Raw genomic sequence first — 20,466 nt, 5'->3', positions numbered from 1 at the left:
TGTATTATCCCATTTTTTAGATAAAGGAATTAAAGTTCAAGTTCAATTAAAATTTTCCCAAAGTCACACAGTTAGAAAGTTGCAAAACTGGAATTCATATGCAGTGCATGAAAATTCATGTGTTTTCTACTACGCAATGCTGCCCCAACCAAGTCAGCACTCTGGCTGCCCTTCACTCTATTATGACCTAAAGAAGAGGTTACTACCAAAATCTTGCTCACTAGATTTCCCTGGGAAAGCTAATTTGTAAAGAAAACTACCAAGAAAAACCTGCATTCTTCTACAGCCAACTCAGGGTTCTCTTGCAATAGCTGTTATCTGCAGGAATCATAAAACGTCAACCATAAGTAGTGTCAGAGTCAGAATTAAAACCCAAGTTTGCCTGATTCCAGACTCTGATGTTTTCATCCATCATACTTCTTCCATTAATGAAAAAAATTAAAATATATCTATTATACAGAAATAGAAAACCCATTAACTGCATGTCTTTATTAGAGTTGTGCATGTGACTTGAATCAGCTATAATTCTCATGACAGAGATGCACATAGAAAAAAGTCTGAGGTCCAAATACGCACCAAACCACCTGAGAAATCTTGCCACCAGATTATTTTAATATATTAGCACTAACTCCCTTCTTACAAGTATAAGAAAGGAAAAGTAAGCAAAACTTTGGCATTCTGAAACAAGCAACTACAATAACAAAAACCTCATAGTCTCCCCACAGTGACACGATCAGCTTTTCTGAGGGTCACCTAGTGTGTCACCGTTTGTGATTCAGTTGCATGACATCCCCTGCACAGCTAAGTTGCCTAAGTCTTTTACTAACCCAGTGCCTTCTGTTTGGAATTATTTCCTTGACTTTCAGCTCTGCTTTTTCTTTAATGTATCCTCCTATAAAACCACACCTGAAATTTCTTTGACATTCCCATTTTATCCTGGACTACAGGAATGCCAGCAAAGACTCTAAGATATGGTGCCAGAGAATATCCTTTCTTCCTCTCAAAAATTAGGCAAAATTTTCCTTTTGTGGAGGAACTACAGATGTTGCCAATTGTTTCTCCTAATTACCAGGCACAAAATGTCTATTCACCAACTTCCCATCTCAAATGAATCTTCGTAGGAGTCTTGACTTCTATTTTCTAAAGTGAGCCTATAGGAGTTAGGGAGGTATGTAGCAGCAAGGAAGGAATTCACAGATCAGTCCTTTCTCTGGCTAGTTCAACTCAGCCAAGTCTTCCTCAACAATTAAAAGAACATGCAATATTAACGAACAGTCAAGAACAATACATGATAATCAGGCATAATATGTTTATATAAATCACTACTAGTAATTAAAAGTATTTTTGGTTTTGAAGCAATCTAGGTTTGAATTTCAGCTCTGAAATTGAGAAAAGTACCTTAATCTTTTCTGAAAGCCTCAGTTTTATCGTCTGTAAAATGGAAACGGTAATAGTTCCTAGCTCATGAAACTATAATGAAAATTAAATAAAAGGATACTATTTAAAGTGTTTAGCACAAAACCAGCATAGTTTTCAAAAAATATTATTAACCATTGTTTGTTTTTATATAGCAACTTTACATATCCTTTCTTGGCATATTACTGTTTCCAGCAAGCATCTGTGACCTAGATAGATGAAACCATAGCTAACCATTCTGAGTATACCCCAGACTGAAGAGTAGCCTTCTACGATGGACTTTGGCCATCTTTGAAGGTTCTGACCTTAATCATCAGACTTCTAGGCCATGGAATTTCCTTGCCAGGTTTTTCTAAAGGAAAGCGGTCCTGGCTCTAAAAAAAGAATGAGCTATTTTCTGAGCCTAGTTTCCTGACACCTTTGGGTAGTTGTCTTCTTGACACAGAAGTTAGTTTTTACCATCATTATGTTCTAGAACCTTACATATATACTGCCTCTAATCACTGTACCTATCTCACAATACCTTCTCCACAATCCCAATTTACAATGTGATTTTCTGTGTATGGGCACTTGGAGAAAAAAGCAAGAGAAAGATAACATTTATAAAGTTGTAGGCAGTTTTCTATAAATTTATTTGATCCCACTTCATAAACATCTTAAGAATAATGAAAAAATTGATTGCCTTGCCTCATACTCTCACTGCTGACAACAAATAAAATATTCTGAAATTCCCTGAAATTTTATACAGGGAGCTTTGGAAGTCTCTTGAGATACCTTCTCAGTCAAGAGCTGGATTTTTATTTTTGATTTGGCTTGTATTTTAATATATATTCTATTATCCTCTAAGAACTTTGTGATTTATAATAGAAGATATGAAAAGTGTGGCCAATAAAATTAGAGCTCAAAATATAGAAAAAAATATTGATTTTAAAACTATAATCTTTTAATTTTTTTCTAAACTTGGCAGCCATAGCAGTAAGAATTTTTAGGGGTTTATATAATTTTAACTACCTGATAAAATTTAAAAGGAAATATAACTATAATAGAAATGTAATGCACCCATTAAAGAAATTTACCTTAAAATGGTCTTAGAAGAAAGAACACAAAGTCTTCTGAAAAATAAGTGGAACAGGAAAGCAATATAAACGCAAGCAAATAAAGTGGAAGTTGAGAGAAGTGGGATCAAGATGGAGACAAGTTCTGACATCAAGGTCAGAGAAGATTTTTGAGACCTTCCCAAAGTTTGTGACTTGTGAACATTAGATGAAGTGTAGGGAAATCAGACAATGGCTATGATAAAGCTATTCAGTCATTCATTCATTCAACAAATGTGTATTGTTGCTTATTATGTATGCTTATTATTTACCAAGGACTGCTCTTGGCAATAAAATATAGCAATGAATAAACAGGCAAAGATGCTGTTCTCATGGAAACTTGCATTCTATGGAGGCTAAAAAAATGGAGGGTGGGTACATAAAAACAATAAGCAAGTAAACAAATCTAAACATGTATTTATTACAGTGGTAAGTGCCATAAAGAAAAATTTAAAATTAGATGTCATAGAGTAGAGGCTATTTTGACTGAGTTGTGAGGAAAAGCTCTCCTGAGGAGTTGATATCTGAGCTGAGATCTATATAATACAAAAAAGACAACCATGGGAATATAAGATAGAAATAACTACACTTAACATGATCTGGAAAATAAAAGCCAAGTTTAAGATTTTCAGGAGATAAATGCAAAGTGTAAAAAGTAACATAGTAGATTTGAAAAACAAGAAATTGTAACAATAAATAAAACAAATACATAATCTAATGGGTAGGTTTGACAACATGTAGACAAAGCTGAAGAAAAAAGTATTAAATCTGAAAAATATATCAGGAGAACATATCTAGAATTAAACACAGGGAGACAAAAGAGTGGAAAACAGAGGTGGAGGGAGATAAGATGCAAAAAGATAAGTAAGTACTCACCATCAATAACAATATTGAATATAAACAGTTTAAATTTTCCCAATTAAAAGATTTAAACAGGCTGAATGGATAAAAACATAAGACCCAACTATATTCTGCCTACAAAAAACTCACTTACCTGCAACAACACACATAGACTGAAAGTGAAGGGATGGGAAAAGATGTCCCATACAAATGGAAAACAAAAGTGAGCAGGAGTAACTATATTTACATTAGATCAAATAGACTTCAAGTCAAAAAATATAAAAAGGAAAAAAGAAGGTCATTATATAATGATAAAGGGATTAATTCAGTAAGAGGATATAACGTATGTAAATGTATACACACCCAACACTGGAACAGACAGATATATAAAGCAAGTATCAGTAGAACTACAGGGAGAGATAGGCCCTAGTACAATAATAGTTGGGAACTCAACACTCCACTCTCAGCATTGGACAGACTAACCAGACAGAAAATCAATGAAGAAACATCAGACTTAAACTGCACTACAAAATCAAATGGACCTAACAGACATTTATAAAACATGTCATCCAACAGCTGCAGAATACACATTCTTCTCCCCAGCACATGGAACATTCTCCAGGATAAACCATATGTTAGGACATAAAACAAGTCTCAACAAATTTTTAAAAATCAAAATCATAAGTATCTTTCAGATCACAATGGAATAAAACTATAAATCAATAACAAGAGGAATTGTGGAAACTGTACCAACATATGAAAGTGAAACAATGTGCTCCTGAGTCACCAATGGTGAATAAAGAAATTAAGAAGAAAATTTTTAAATTTCTTGAAACAAATGAAAACAGAAACACTGCATACCAAAACCTATTAAATATAGTAAAAGCATTACTAAGAGGGAATTTTATAGCAATGAATACCTACAACAAAAATTAGAAAGATTTTAAATAAACAATCTGACAATGCACCTCAAGGATCTAGAAAAGCAAGAACAAATTAAACCCAAAATTAGTAGAAAGAAAGAAATAAAATTAGCACAGAAATAAACAAAATAGAGAATAAAAAGCAAATTTAAAAAGTTGTTTGAAAAGATAAACAAAATCAACATGGCATTAGACTAAAAACAGAAGATTCAAATACAAAAAATTAGAAATGGAAAAGGAGACACATTAATATCACAGAACGCAAAGGATCATTACAGATTATTATGAACAACTATATGCCAAAAAATTGGAAAACCTAGAGAAAACAGATAAATTTGTGCACACATATAATTTAACAAGGTTGAACCAGGAAGAAATAGAAAACCTAAACAGATCAGTAATTAGTGATGAGATTGAATCAGTAATAAGTCTCCCAAAATAAACAAACAAAAAAGCCCAGGACTGCATAACTTCACTACTAAATGCTGTCAAACTTGTAAGAAACTAACACCCACTTTTCTCAAACCATTCCAAAAAGAAAGGAGGAAATTCTTCCTAACTCATTCTTCAAGGCCAGCATTTCCCTTATACCAAAACCACAAAAGGACACAACAACAACAACAAGAAAAACTACAGATGAATAACCTTGATGAACACAGATGCAAAAGCCTTAACAAAATAGTAGCAAATGGAATCCAACAGTATATCAAAATGATTACACACCATGATCAAGTGGATTTAGGCCATGGATTCAAGGATGGTTCAATATATGCTAATAAGTAAATATATAATACATCATTTCAACAGAATGAAGGGTAGAAATCATATGATCATCTCAGTAGAGGCAGAAAATGGATTTGATAAAATTCTACACCTTGTCATGATAAAAACTCTCAACAAATTAGGTATTAAAGGAATATGCCTAAACATAGTAAAGGCCGTATATGATAAACCCACAGTAAAATCATAGTGAGTATGGAAAAGCTTTCAGCAAGGAAAAGAAAAACGCTTTTCCTCTGAAATCTGGAGCAAGACAAGGATGCCTATTTTTTACCACTCTTATTCAACATAGTACAATACTCGTATTACTCCATTCTCACACTGCTATAAAGAACTGCCTGAGACTGGGTAGTTTATGAAGAAAAGAGGTTTAATTGACTCATGGTTCCACAGGCTGTACATGAGGCATGGCTGGAGAGGCCTCAGTAAACTTACAATCATGGAAGAAGACAAAGGGGAAGCAAGGCACATCTTCACATGGTCAGCAGGATAGAGAACGAAGGGAGAAGTGCTGTGCATTTTTAAACAACCAGATCTCATGAGAACTCACTATCACAAGAATAGTATGGGGTAAATCTGCACCCATAATCCAATCACCTCCCACCAGTTCCCTCCCCCAACATTGGAGATTACAATTCAACATGAGATTTGGGTGGGGACACAGAGCCAAACCATGTCAGTACTGGAGTTCCTAAGAGAGTAATTAGGCAAGACAAAGAAATAGTAAGGAATGAAATTAAGAAACAGGAAGTCAAATTGTCCCTATTTGCAGATGACATGATCTTATACATTAAAAAAAAAAAAACTAAACTAAAGATTCCACCAAAAAACCTGTTTGAACTAATTAACAAATTCAATAAAGTTGCGGGATACAAAATCAACCAAACAAAAATCAGTAGTGATTCTATACACCAGTAATAAATAATTCATCAAGAAAAAATTCATCCCATTTACAGTAGCTACAAAAGGTTTTTAAAGCTAAAAATAAATTTACCCAAAAAGGTGAAAGATTTCCACAATGATACCTACAAAATACTGTTAAAAGAAATTAAAGAGGGCACACGCAGAAATGGAAATACATCTCATGTTCATGGATTGGAAGAATTCATATTTTTGTTGTTGTTGTTGTTTTGTTTTGTTTTTAAGGTGGGGATTGACTTTTATTTCAAGGAACAACATCAGTTCACTGTTGTTGGAGACATGACAATCATTTTCATCCCAAGAACACTTTAAGGAAACATTTTACAAGTATGCTTGAAAGAATGTCACTAACTGATCCAGAATTTTATCTTCTTGATTTTTCCAGATTTCTCTATGTTTTTGAGAAAGATGTTAATATTTTGCCATGGTAAAAAATTTCAAACCTCATTTTTTTGGTTCCTTTTCTTGTTACTTTAAGAAAACCCATGCTCTGTTTCTCTGAATCAAATGAAGTAGAAGTTTACAAAGCTAACTTGCTTCTTGTCTAGCTATTAACATGATTTGTCAAATGCAAGTTTTTTTCAGCCAAAGCCTTGTTTCCATTTTTTGTTGATGTGTACTCTTGCTCTTTTAGCTAGAGTGTTTGTGAAAATAAATAAATATATCACTGTATTCACAACCATGTGTCTTCATTTATAACTTTTTGTTTCAAAAATTTTTAGTTCAAGTTTAGTTCATTGATATTATCCTCTGAATGCAGTTGAGGCTGGGCAGAAATTGTACTTATGTGACATCTGCCACAGGTCTATTTTGAAGCTTTTCTTCTAATGGCAATGTTTATCCTTACCAGGATTTAATCTATAGAATTGTCTCTCAACTCTGCTTTTCTCCAGTTCCAGATAACGTCCTTTAGACCATCCCTTCAGGGGTTCACAAAACTCAGATTTGCGTCATTCTATTTTATTTATTTTATTTTTTATTTCCTTCCCTCATACCTTGCCCGTTCCCTCTGAATATTAGGTGTGATGTCAACAACATGTTAGAGGGATCAATGGGAAGGCAATGATTGAAAACATTTCAATGAACCTTAATAGTGTTCCTTTGAGGAGCACCCAGGAGAATATCTGGTCATAGATTTTTTTTAAATGCAGTTTTATAAACCCTAATAGTGGTGATATGATTAGACTGTATGAATCAATTTTATTACCTAGTGTACAAGTGTCAGTCATGTATCATTATATAGTCTGTTGATGTTTCCATTTGCAAAAAATTAATAGTTTTCCCCCACAAATGCACAAAGTTGTATGTTTCCAGTCTTCTTTTAATGTTTATAGTCATTCCAAAGTAACATTCTATTTTACACTTTCACATACATTGTTATGAATCATTGGTTTTTCTCTTTTCCACTTATCACCAATTTATTTCATTCAGCCAGACTTGGTGTCTTCATTTTGTAGAACGGTGTAAGTGGTTTCCATTCCAGCATGAATGTGGTCGTTCACATGGCAGTGGAATAACCAAATTCCAGGTGTTCTTGGAAACATTTCTAGGGTTTGGTATGTTCCAGGGAAAATGTCAAAGACATCAGAACTATAAACGCCCCTGTGCTTGTATTAGAAGCTATGGCCGTGAAAATGTACAGTGTGTAAGTCTATTTCATCATCCATTGACTTCATCTCCCATGTGCATTGTAAGGCCTTGTAGGTTGCCAAACATTCTTCCATTAATAGCATGCATTTTATTGCTTTCTATGAATTCCTCATCATCTTTGTTTACTTTCTTGGGGTGATCAGAGTATGTTTTGATGATGTCATCTAAGTACCAAAGTTCATTCTCATCAAAAACTAGAAACAGAAGGGCAAATTCCAGTTTCTTTCTGGGATTGAATACTTACAAGTAATGTCTTTGACAAACAATCACGGGGCCAATTAATCCACTGTAGAGATCCTTAACTTGATCCACAGTTGAATAGTAAGCCCATGGAATACAAGCAGAATCCTCTGTTCCAGCTCCAGATCTTTCTGGGATTTTCCATAGGTAATTGAGAGTTTCACCTGGTAATGCTGGAATAACTGTAGAACTCTCCGTTTGTACCCCATGGGCATGTATTGAGTAGGGCCTTGTGGTCATGTTTTTAAAGATAATTTTGACTTTGTCTCCAACATCTGCATGAAGTTGTAGACCTAGAATTCCCAGATGTTCTTCTTCAGCTTTTCTCTCCGCTGGAATACGGAACGTGCTATCAGTATACTGCCGACACACAACTTTCTTGTACTTTGAGCCTATGTAAAACTCTCCCTTATCTAAAAATACATTTGAAACATTCTGCTCTTGTAAATGATGAAGCTCCTTTTCCCACTCCCTTTGTGGGGAATAATCCCATTCCACCTCCACTGCTGTGATATAGTATGTCCTCTCTCCCAGGTAGAAGGTGGAATCCTCAGACTGCCGCCTGCATTGGTTCACAGTATATTTTTGCTTCATGCCGCCTGTGTAATGATCAGCTTAAGGCATTCAACATTAAAAGTCCAGTGCATTTTATTAGATTCCTGAAAGTGTTCATCTTCCTTATCCACCTGATCAGGTGCAGTTGTAAACATTCTGATATTATCTTCCAGGAGTAAACTCTCATTCTCATTAAATACTGTAGGAAACAAATAGAACTCCTTGTCTACATCTTTCTGTCTCCAATTTGCATGTAAACTTCCTTTCTTGCATATTTTCATTGGCCCAATAAGCCCAGTGAATATGTCTTTAGTGGGATCCACAGCAGAATAATATATCTTAGCTAGACATACAGGATCTGCATTAGTGGGTCCTACTTCTTTGGTGACAGTCCATTCATAGGTGAACGTTTCTGTGGGTGCCACATGGGAAACTGAAGGAGGCACACCTGTGAGAAAGGCCACATTAGAGAGGTGAAGTGTGCTTTCTAATGTCAGAATTCATAATGTTAAAGTGATTTTATTACACAAAGCAACCTACAGATTTGAAGCAATCCCTATGAAAATACCAATGACACTCTTCACAGAAACAGAGAAAGTAATTCTAAAATTTATATGGAACCACAGAAGACCCCCAAGAACCAAAGCAATTCTGAGCAAAAAGAACAAACCTAGAGTCATCGAACTACCTGACTTCAAAATATACCACAAAGCTATAGTAACCAAAACAGCATAGAACTGGTTTTAAAAAGACACTTAGACCAATGGAATAGAATACAGAACCCAGAAATAAATCCATATATTTACAGTCAACTGATTTTTGACAAAGGTGCCAGGAACATACACTGAAAGGAGAGCCTCTTCAAAAAATGGTGCTGGGAAAATTGAATATCCATACACAGAAGATTGAAACTAGACTCATATCTCCCACCATAAACACAAATCAACTCAAGATGAATTAAAGACTTAAATGTGAGACCTGAAACTATAGAACTACTACAAGAAAACATAAGGGAAACACTTCAGGAATTAGTGTGGGCAAAGATTTTGTGGGTAAGACTCAAAATCAAAATAGAAAGAATAATTTTTTAAAAAAGAGAATAAAAAAATACTCAAAACCACGGACAACAAAAGCAAAAATAGACATGATTATATCAAACTTAAAAGTTTCTGCATATTAAAGGAAACAACCAACTGAGTGAAGAGATAACTTGTAGAAAGGCAGAAAATATTTCCAAGCCATTCATCCTACAAGTGATTAATACAGAGAATAAACAAGAACCCAACTCAAGAGCAAAAGGAAACCCCAAATAATTTGATTTAAAAATTGGTGAAGGATCTGAATAGACATTTCTCAAATGAAGACACACAAATGGCCAACAAGTACCTAAAAACAGGTCCAACATCACTAATCATCCAGGAAAATGCAAATCTAAACCACAGTAAGACATATCTCATCCCAGTTGGAATGGCTCTTGTCTAAGAGTTTGAATTTGTTGTAACAAATAGAAACAAATATAAATAAATAAATGCTGGTGAGGACACAAAGAAAACTTACACTGCAGATGGGAACATAAATTAGTACATCCATTACGAAAAGCTGTATGAAGTTTCCTCAAAAATCTATGAATAGAACTACCATATGATCTAACAATACCACTACTGAGTATTTCCAAAGGAAAAGAAATCAGTATATCAAAGAAACATCTGCACCCCCATGTTTACAGCAGTACAATATGTAGTCAACCTAAGTATCCAGCAAAAGATTAAGGAATAAGGAAAATGTTGCATATATATATATATATATATATATATATATATATATATATATATACACACACACACACACATATTCACAAAAAGAATATTATTTAGTCATAAAAAAGAATGAAATCCTGTTATTTGAGGCAATATGGATGAACCTGGAGGACATTATGTTAAGTAAAATAATCAGTCACAGAAAGATAAATACCCCATGTTATCACTCATGTGTGAGTTAAAAATGTTGAGTTCATAGAAGTAGAGGGTAGAATAGTGGTTATTAGAGGCTGGGAAGAGTAGGGAAGAGGTGAGGAAGACGTTAGTTAACAAATACAAAATTACAGCTAGAGAGGAGAAATAAGTTCTAGTGTTCTAGTATTCTGTAGCACTGTAGGGTGACTATAGTTAATAATTTATTGTATGTTTTCAAATAGATGAATTTCAAATAGATAGGTTGTTGAATGTTTCCAACACAAAGAAATGATGAATATTTGAGGTAATGGATATGCTAATGACTCTGATTCAATCATTACTCATTGTATATATATAAAAAAACTCACTCTGCACCCCACAAATATGTACAATTATTATGTGTTGCTTAAAAATTTTTTAAAAAGATGGAGGTATGTAATAGAAAGTTTTGAATTGTCTAAGAGGAGAGAATAAGTATCAAATAAATACTTTTCATAAAGCATGCAATAATTTTTTTTAATTTTTAGGGTAGTCAGTTAAAATAATAGAAAAATGGTTCTCCTTGAAGAGGTCCTTCACATCCTTTGTGAGCTGTATTCCTACATATTTTAATCTCTTTGTAGCAATTGTGAATGGAAGTTCATTCATGATTTGGCTCTCTGCTAGTCTACTGTTGGTGTACAGGAATGCTTGTAACCTTTTGCACATTGATTTTCTATCCTGAGACTTTGCTGAAGTTGCTTATCAGCTTAAGGATCTCTTGGGTTGAAATGATGGGGTTTTCTGGATATAGGATCGTGTTGTCTGCAAACAGAGACAATTTGATTTCCTTTTTCATATTTGAAAACCCTTTATTTCTTTCTCTTACCTGATTGACCTGGCCAGAACTTCCAATACTACATTGAATAGGAGTGGTGAGAGAATGCATGATTGTCTTGTGCCAGTTTCCAAAGGAAATGCTTCCAGCTTTCCCCCATTCCATGTGATATTGGCTGCGGGTTTGTCATAAATATTTCTTATTATTTTGAGATATGTTCCATTAATACCTAGTTTATTGAGAGTTTTTAACATGAAGGGATGTTGAATTTTATCAAAGACTATCTACATCTATTGAGATAACCATGGGGTTTTTGTCCTTAGTTCTATTTATATGATGAATTATATTTATTGATTTGCATATGTTGAACCAGCCTTGCACCCCAGGGATGAAGACCACTTGACCATGGTGGATAAGCTTTGTGATGTGCTGTTGAATTCAGTTTGCCAGTATTTTATTGGGGATTTTTGCATCAATACTCATCAGAGATATTGGCCTGAAGTTTTCTTTTTTTGTTGTGTGTCTGCCAGGTTTTGGTATGAGAATGATGCTGGCCTCATAAAATGACTTAGGGAGGAGTGTCTCCTTTTGAATTATTTGGAATAGTTTCAGAAGGAATGGGGAATGGTACCAACTCCTCTTTGTACTTCTGGTAGAATTCAGCTGTGAATCCATCTGATACTGGGCTTTTTTTTTTTTTTTTGGTTGGTAGGTTATTTATTACTGCCTAAATTTCAGAACTTGTTACTGGTCTATTCAAGGATTTGACTTCTTCCTGGTTTAGTCTTGGGAGGGTGTATGTGTCCAGGAATTTATCCATTTCTTCTAGATTTTCTAGTTTATTTGCAAAGAGGTATTTATAGTATTCTCTGATGGTTGTTTCTATTTCTTTGGGGTCAGTGGTGATATGCCCTTTGTAGTTTTCATTGTGCCTATTTGATTCTTCTCCCTTTTCTTCTTTATTAGTGTAGCTAGCGATCTATCTATTTTATTAATTTTTTCAAAAAACCAGCTCCTGGATTCATTGATTTTTTTGAAGGATTTTTCATGTCTTTATCTCCTTCAGTTCTCCTCTGATCTTAGTTATTTCCCGTCTTCTCCCAGCTTTTGGATTTATTTGCTCTTGCTTCTCTAGTTCTTTTAGTTGTGATGTTAGGGTGTCAATTTGAGACCTTTCTAGCTTTCTTATATGGGCATTTAGTCCTATAATTTCCCTCTTATCACTGCTTTAGCTGCATCCCAGAGATTCTGGTACATTGTCTCTTTGTTCTCATTGTTTCCAAAGAACATTTTGATTTCTGCCTTAATTTCATTATTTACTCAGGAGTCATTCAGGAGCAGGTTGTTCAATTTCCATGTAGTTGTGTGGTTTTGAGTAAGTTTCTTAATCTTGAGTTCTAGTTTGATTGCACAGGGGTCTGAGAGACTGTTTGTTATTATTTCAGTTATTTTGCAATTTGCTGAGGAGTGCTTTACTTCCAATTATTTCATCAATTTTAGAGTAAGTACCATGTGGCACTGAGAAGACTGTATATTCTGTTGTTTGGGGGTGGAAAGTTTTGTAGATATCTATCAGGTCCACTTCATCCAGAGTTGAGTTGAAGTCCTGAATATACTTGTTAATTTTCTGTCTCAATGATCTGTCTAATATTGACAGTGGGGCGTTAAAGTCTCCTACTATTATTGTGTGGGAGTCTAAGTCTCTTTGTAGTTCTCTAAGAACTTGCTTTACAAATCTGGGTCCTCCTGTATTGGGTACATATATATTTAAGATAGTTAGCTCTTCTTGTTGATCCCTTTACCATTATATACTGCCCTTGTCTTTTTTGATTTCTGTTAGTTTAAAATCTGTTTTGTTAGAAACTACAATTGCAACCTCTGCTTTTATCTGCTTGCCATTTGCTTGGTAAATTTTCTTCCATCCCTTTATTTTGAGCCTATGTATGTCTTGGCACATGAGATGGGTCTCTTGAATACAGCACACTAATGGGTCTTGACACTTTATCCAATTTGTCAGTCTGTGTCTTTTAATTGGGGCACTTAGCCCATTTACTTTTAAGGTTAATATTGTTATGTGTGAATTTGATAATGTCATCATGATGCTAGCTGGTTATTGTGCACATTCACAAACCACTACTCAAGGAAATAAGAGAGAAAACAAACAAATGTAAAAACACTCCATCCTTGTGCATAGGAAGAATCAATATTGTGAAAATGACCATACTGTCCAAGGTATTTTATAGATTCAATGCTATACCCATCAAATTACCATTGATATTCTTCACAGAATTAGAAAAAACTACTTTAAAATTTGTATGGAAACAAAAAAGAACTCTAATAGCCAAGACAATGCTAAGCAAAAGGAACAAAACTGTAAGCATCATGCTACCTGACTTCAAACTATACTACAAGGCTACAGTAACCAAAACAGCATGGTACTGGTAACAAAACAGACACTTAGACCAAGGGAACAGAATAGACATCTCAGAAATAAGACCTCAAATCTACAACCATCTGATCTTCAACAAATCTGACAAAACAAGCAACGGGGAAAGTATTCCCTATTTAATAAATGGTGCTAGGAAAACTGGCTAGCCATATGTGGAAAACTGAAACTGCACCCCTTCCTTACACCTTATACAAAAATTAACTCAAGAAGGATTGAAGACTTAAATATACAACCAAAAACCATAAAAACCCTAGAAGAAAACCTAGGCAATACTATTCAGAAAATAGGCACGGGCAAAGATATTATGATGAAATCACCAAAATCAATGGCAAAAAAAGCAAAAATAGACAAATGGGATCTAATTAAAGAGTTTATGCACAGCAAAAGAAACTATCACCTGAGCGAACAGGCAACCTACAGAATAGGAGAAAATTTTTGCAAACTACCCATCTGACAAAGGTCTAATATTCAGGATTTACAAGCAACTTAAACAAATTTGCAAGAAAAATAAACATCAAAAAGTGGGCAAAGGACAGGAACAGACGCTTCTCAAAAGAAGACATTTATGCAGCCAACAAACATATGAAAAAAAAGCTCAACATCACTGATCATTAGAGAAATGCAAATCAAAACCACAATGAGATACCATCCCACAAAAGTCAGAATGGCAATTATTAAAAAGTCAAGAAACAACAGATCCTGGCAAGGCTGCAGAGAAATAAGAACACTTTTACACTGTTGATGGGAATGTAAATTAGTTCAACCACTGTGGAAGACAGTGTGGTGATTCCTCAATGATCTAGAACCGGAAATACCATTTGACCCAGCAATCCCATTACTGGGTACAATACCCAAAGAGATATAAATCATTCTATTATAAAGATACATGTACACATATGCTTATTGCAGCACTGTTCACAACAGCAAAGACTTGGAACCAACCCAAATGCCCATCAATGATAGACTGGATAAAAAAATGTGGTACATACATAGTTGGAAGTAAAGCACTCCTCAGCAAATGTAAAAGAACAGAAATTATAACAAACTGTCTCTCAGACCACAGTGCAATCAAACTAGAACTCAGGATTAAGAAACTCACTCAAAACCACTCAACTACATGGAAACTGAACAACCTGCTCCTGAATGACTACTGGGTACATAATGAAATGAAAGCAGAAATAAACATGTTCTTTGAAACCAATGAAAACAAAGACACAACATACGAGAATCTCTGGGACATATTCAAAGCAGTGTGTAGAGGGAAATTTATAGCACTAAATGCCCACAAGAGAAAGCATGAAAGATCTAAAATTGACACCCTAACATCACAATTAAAAGAACTAGAGAAGCAAGAACAAACACATTCAAAAGCTAGCAGAAGGCAAGAAATAACTAAGATCAGAGCAGAACTGAAGGAAATAGAGACACAAAAAACCCTTCAAAAAATCAATGAATCCAGGAGCTGGTTTTTTGAAAAGATCAACAAAATTGATAGACCACCAGCAAGACTAATAAAGAAGAAAAGAGAGAAGAATCAAATAGACACAATAAAAAACGATAAAGGGGATATTACCACTGATCCCACAGAAATACAAACTACCACCAGAGAATACTATAAACACCTCTCACAAATAAACTAGAAAATCTAGAAGAAATGGACAAATTCCTCAAGACATACACCCTCCCAAGACTAAACCAGGAAGAAGTTGAATCTCTGAATAGACCAATAACAGGCTCTGAAATTGAGGCAATAATTAATAGCTTACCAACCAAAAAAAAATCCAGGACCAGATGGATTCACAGAGAATTCTACCAGAGGTACAAGGAGGAGCTGGTACCATTCCTTCTGAAACTATTCAAATCAATAGAAAAAGAGGGAATCCTCCCTAACTTATTTTATGATGCCAGCATTATCCTGATACCAGAGCCTGGCAGAGACACAACCAAAAAAGAGAATTTTAGACCAATATCCCTGATGAACATCGATGCAAAAATCCTCAATAAAATACTGGAAAACTGAATCCAGCAGCACATCAAAAAGCTTATCCACCATGATCAAATGGGCTTCATCCCTGGGATGGAAGGCTGGTTCAACATACGCAAATCAATAAACGTAATGCAGCACATAAACAGAACCAATGACAGAAACCACATGATTATCTCAATAGATGCAGAAAAGGCCTTTGACAAAATTCAACAACTCTTCATGCTAAACACCCTCAATAAATTAGGTATTGATGGGATATATCTCAAAATAATAAGAGCTATCTATGACAAACCCACAGCCAATATCATACCGAACGGGCAAAAACTGGAAGTATTCCCTTTGAAAACTGGCACAAGACAAGGACGCCCTCTCTCACCACTCCTATTCAACATAGTGTTGGAAGTTCTGGCCAGGGCAATAAGGCAGGAGATGGAAATAAAGGGTATTAAATTAGGAAAAGAGGAAGTCAAATTGTCCCTGTTTGCAGATGACATGACTGTATATCTAGAAAACCCCATTGTCTCAGCCCAAAATCTCCTTAAGCTGATAGGCAACTTCAGCAAAGTCTCAGGATACAAAATAAATGTGCAAAAATCGCAAGCATTCTTATACACCAATAATAGAGAAACAAACAGCCAAATCATGAGTGAACTCCCACTCACAATTGCTTCGAAGAGAATAAAATACCTAGGAATCCAACTTACAAGGGACGTGAAGGACCTCTTCAAGAACTACAAACCACTGCTCAATGAAATAAAAGAGGACACAAACAAATGGAAGAACATTCCATGCTCATGGGTAGGAAGAATCAATATCACGAAGATGGCCATACTGCCCAAGGTCATTTATAGATTCAATGCCATCCCCATCAAGCTACCAATGACTTTCTTCACAGAATTGGAAAAAACTACTTTGAAGTTCATATGGAACCACAAAAGAGCCCGCATTGACAAGTCAATCCTAAGCCAAAAGAACAAAGCTGGAGGCATCATGCTACCTGACTTCAAACTATACTAAAAGGCTACAGTAACCAAAACAGCATGGTACTGGTACCAAAACAGAGATATAGACCAATGGAACAGAACAGAGCCCTCAGAAATAATGCCGCATATCTACAACCATCTGATTTTTGACAAAGCTGACAAAAACAAGAAATGGGGAAAGGATTCCCTATTTAATAAATGGTGCTGGGAAAACTGGCTAGCCATATGTAGAAAGCTGAAATTGGATTGCTTCCTTACACCTTATACAAAAATTAATTCAAGATGGATTAAAGACTTAAATGTTAGACCTAAAACCATAAAAACCCTAGAAGAAAATCTAGGCAATACCATTCAGGACGTAGGCATGGGCAAGGACTCCATGTCTAAAACACCAAAAGCGATGGCAACAAAAGCCAAAATTGACAAATGGTATCTAATTAAACTAAAGAGCTTCTGCACATCAAAAGAAACTGCCATCAGAGTGAACTGGCAACCTACAGAATGGAGGAAAATTTTTGCAGTCTACTCATCTGACAAAGAACTGACAACATCTGACAACAGAATCTACAAAGAACTCAAACAAATTTACAAGAAAAAAACAAACAACCCCATCAAAAAGTGGGCTAAGGATATGAACAGATATTTCTCAAAAGAAGACATTTATGCAGCCAACAAACATATGAAAACAAGCTAATCATCACTGATCATTAGAGAAATGCAAATCAAAACCACAATGAGATACCATCTCACGCCAGTTAGAATGGCAGTCATTATAATGTCAGGAAACAACAGATACTGGAAAGGATGTGGAGAAATAGGAACACTTTTACACTGTTGGTGGGACTGTAAACTAGTTCAACCATTGCGGAAGTCAGTGTGGTGATTCCTCAAGGATCTAGAACTAGAAATACCATTTGACCCAGCCATCCCATTACTGGGTATATACCCAAAGGATTATAAATCATGCTGCTATAAAGACACATGCACATGTATGTTTACTGCGGCACTATTCACAATAGCAAAGACTTGGAACCAAGCCAAATGTCCAACAATGATAGACTGGATTAAGAAAATGTGGCACATATACACCAGGGAATACTATGCAGCCATAAAAAATGATGAGTTCATGTCCTTTGTGGGGACATGGATGAAACTGGAAACCATCATTCTCAGCAAACTATCGCAAAGACAAAAAAACCAAACACCGCATGTTCTCACTCATAGGTGGGAATTGAACAATGAGAATGCATGGACACAGGAAGGGGAACAACACACACCGGGGCCTGATGTGGGGTAGGAGGAGGGGGGACGGATAACATTAGGAGATATACCTAATGTTAAATGATGAGTTAATGGGTGCAGCACACCAACATGGCACATGTATACATATGTAACTAAACAGCACATTGTGCACATGTACCCTAAAACTTAAAGTATAATAAAAAAAAAAGGTACATATACACCATGGAATAGTATGCAGCCATAAAAAGGCATGAGATCATGTCCTTTGCAGGGACATGGATGAAGCTGGAAGTCATCATACTCAGCAAATTAACCCAGGAACAGAAAACCAAACACCACATGTTCTCACTCCTATGTGGGAGCTGAACAATCAGAATACATGGACACAGGGAAGGGAACAATACACACCAAGGCCTGTTGGGGGGGTAAGGTGGGGAGAACATCAGAACAAATAGCTAATGCATGCAGGTTTTAATACCTAGGTGATGGGTTGATAGGTGCAGCAAACCACCATGGCACAGGTTTACCTATGTAACAAACCTGCACATTCTTCACATGTACCCCAGAACCTAAAATAAAATAAATTTTAAAATAGGAATAGTAAAATGATATAAAACTTCATAAGATTTTTAAAAATGTGTCATTAAAAAGTATCCAATTATTTCAAAAGAAGAAAGAGAAAAGGAGTACAGAACAAGTAAAACAAATTAAATATACACAGCAGGCTGGGCAAAGTGGCACATGCCTGTAGTCCCAACTACTCAGGAGGCTGAAGTGGGAAGATAGCTTAAGCTCAGGAGCTCAAGACCAGCCTGGGCAAAATAGCGAGACCTCGTCTCAAACAAAGAGAAAAAAAGAATAGTCAGATGGATTTTCTAAAATGAAGTATTATATGGTATTTATAAAAGATACATCTAAAATACAAGGATATAAAAAGTTGAAAGTAGGCAGTGAAAATAGATATATCATGTAAACGTGAATCAAATATATAATATATATTATATGTTTATATATGATATATATTATGTTTATGTATGATATAAATTATGTTTATATATTATATATTATATGTTTGTATATAATATATATTATATGTTTATACATAATATAGCTATATTCATATGAGAAAAAAATAAACTTTAAAGCCAAAGCATTATTAGCAATAATTTACAATATATGAGCATGGGGCCGAGGGATCAACATTTTAACAAACACATTGCTGATTCTTATATACTCTAAAATCTATTTGATGAAGATATATTTTATTAGGATTAAGGCCTGGAGAACATAAAGAAATAGTCAATCCCTTAAATCAACTTGGTGGGAATGTAAACTAGTTTCTCAATCTCAACATGGACATTTTGGGCCAGGTAATACTTTGTTATGGGGGACTGTCCTATGCATTACAGAACATTTAGCAGGATCTCTGGCTTCTACTCACTAGATGCCAGCAGTACCACTCCTCAGTTTTCACAACCAAAAATATCTCCAGACATTGTCAAATATCCCTGGGACATGGAGGGAGGGCTAAATCTTCTCTGGTTGAAATCCACTGCCTTAAAACAACTTTATTATTAATTGTCACAAATTAGTTTTGATTTTTCAGAAGAGCAAAGCAATCAGGTTTGTTATGTAAAATCTATATCCACCCACCCATCAATCTATCTGTCTACCCACCCTTTCTGCAATTATTTATTGGGTGCCTACTCTGTGCCAAGCACTGTTATAAGTTTGGAATACATCAGTGAAAGAGACAAAAACCCCGACCTCCATAGAGATTACTTGGAGATGGAAGGGAGAGAGAGAGAAATCATCTAAATGAAAATCAATGCTTAAACAGTCTGTACAAGAGCCACATTTGATTTCAATCAGTCTCTATAATATTTTTAATTTTTTTAAAGTTTACTTTCTGAAAAATATTGGCCCTGATTTTGAAATCATTTGAACTCCAGTTTTACTGCAAGAGTAAAAACACAGAAGTTCCAACTCTCTGACTTTATGATCCTGTCCTTCCTACCTCTCAACAAGAGAGATAAAAGGTGAATGTTGCTGAAATTTGAGGATCTCCATTTTGAAGGTAAGCAAGGCATCCCCTTTATCTCCTGAATCACTTTCATTAGGTACTTGGCTAGAAGAATAAAATTTCCAAGGGTAGCTAGCAATAGTGGTTGGTGAAATGCTGCTCACCAACCACTATACCATGTGAAACAGGGTCCTCTGCAGCACTTACATTTTATAGGCATTCAGGACCAGCCTATCTTTAATTCTAATAAAATCACATACAGAAGTAGAAAGTCAGAACTCAAATTACGTAAGTTAACTAAAAAGAGAAAGATAGTTGTATTCCCTAACTTAATTGGGCCCTCAATTTTTAAAACAAGAATTTGAACAAAATCACCATTGCATCGAGGATAATATTTCATAATTTTTTTCTCTCTGCTTTTCATTTCAAAAAATCTACCCCATGAAATTTTAGAATTACAATGGTGAAAGAAGCAATAACACATAATTCAACACCCTCTTCTTCACCCACCCGCATATAAGAAACAGCAGAAAACATGATCTCATTCTCATAAAAGTAGTGACAGGGAAAGCATTTAGTCAAGTTTTGGAACTC

At 35.1% G+C, this 20,466-nt stretch overlaps 1 protein-coding gene and 1 pseudogene across 2 annotated transcripts in view; both read right to left on the bottom strand.

Annotated features, from left to right (window-relative positions):
* Positions 1–20,466, bottom strand: part of LRRC69 (leucine rich repeat containing 69) — a 112,534-nt gene that overhangs the window by 45,520 nt on the left and 46,548 nt on the right. The window lies entirely within an intron of this gene.
* Positions 7,275–9,099, bottom strand: LOC134761882 (ceruloplasmin-like; annotated as a pseudogene).

This window comes from Pongo abelii, chromosome 7 (assembly GCF_028885655.2).
Source record: "Pongo abelii isolate AG06213 chromosome 7, NHGRI_mPonAbe1-v2.0_pri, whole genome shotgun sequence".
NCBI classification, from domain to species: domain Eukaryota; kingdom Metazoa; phylum Chordata; class Mammalia; order Primates; family Hominidae; genus Pongo; species Pongo abelii.
This window is presented reverse-complemented; position numbering and strand designations above follow the sequence as displayed.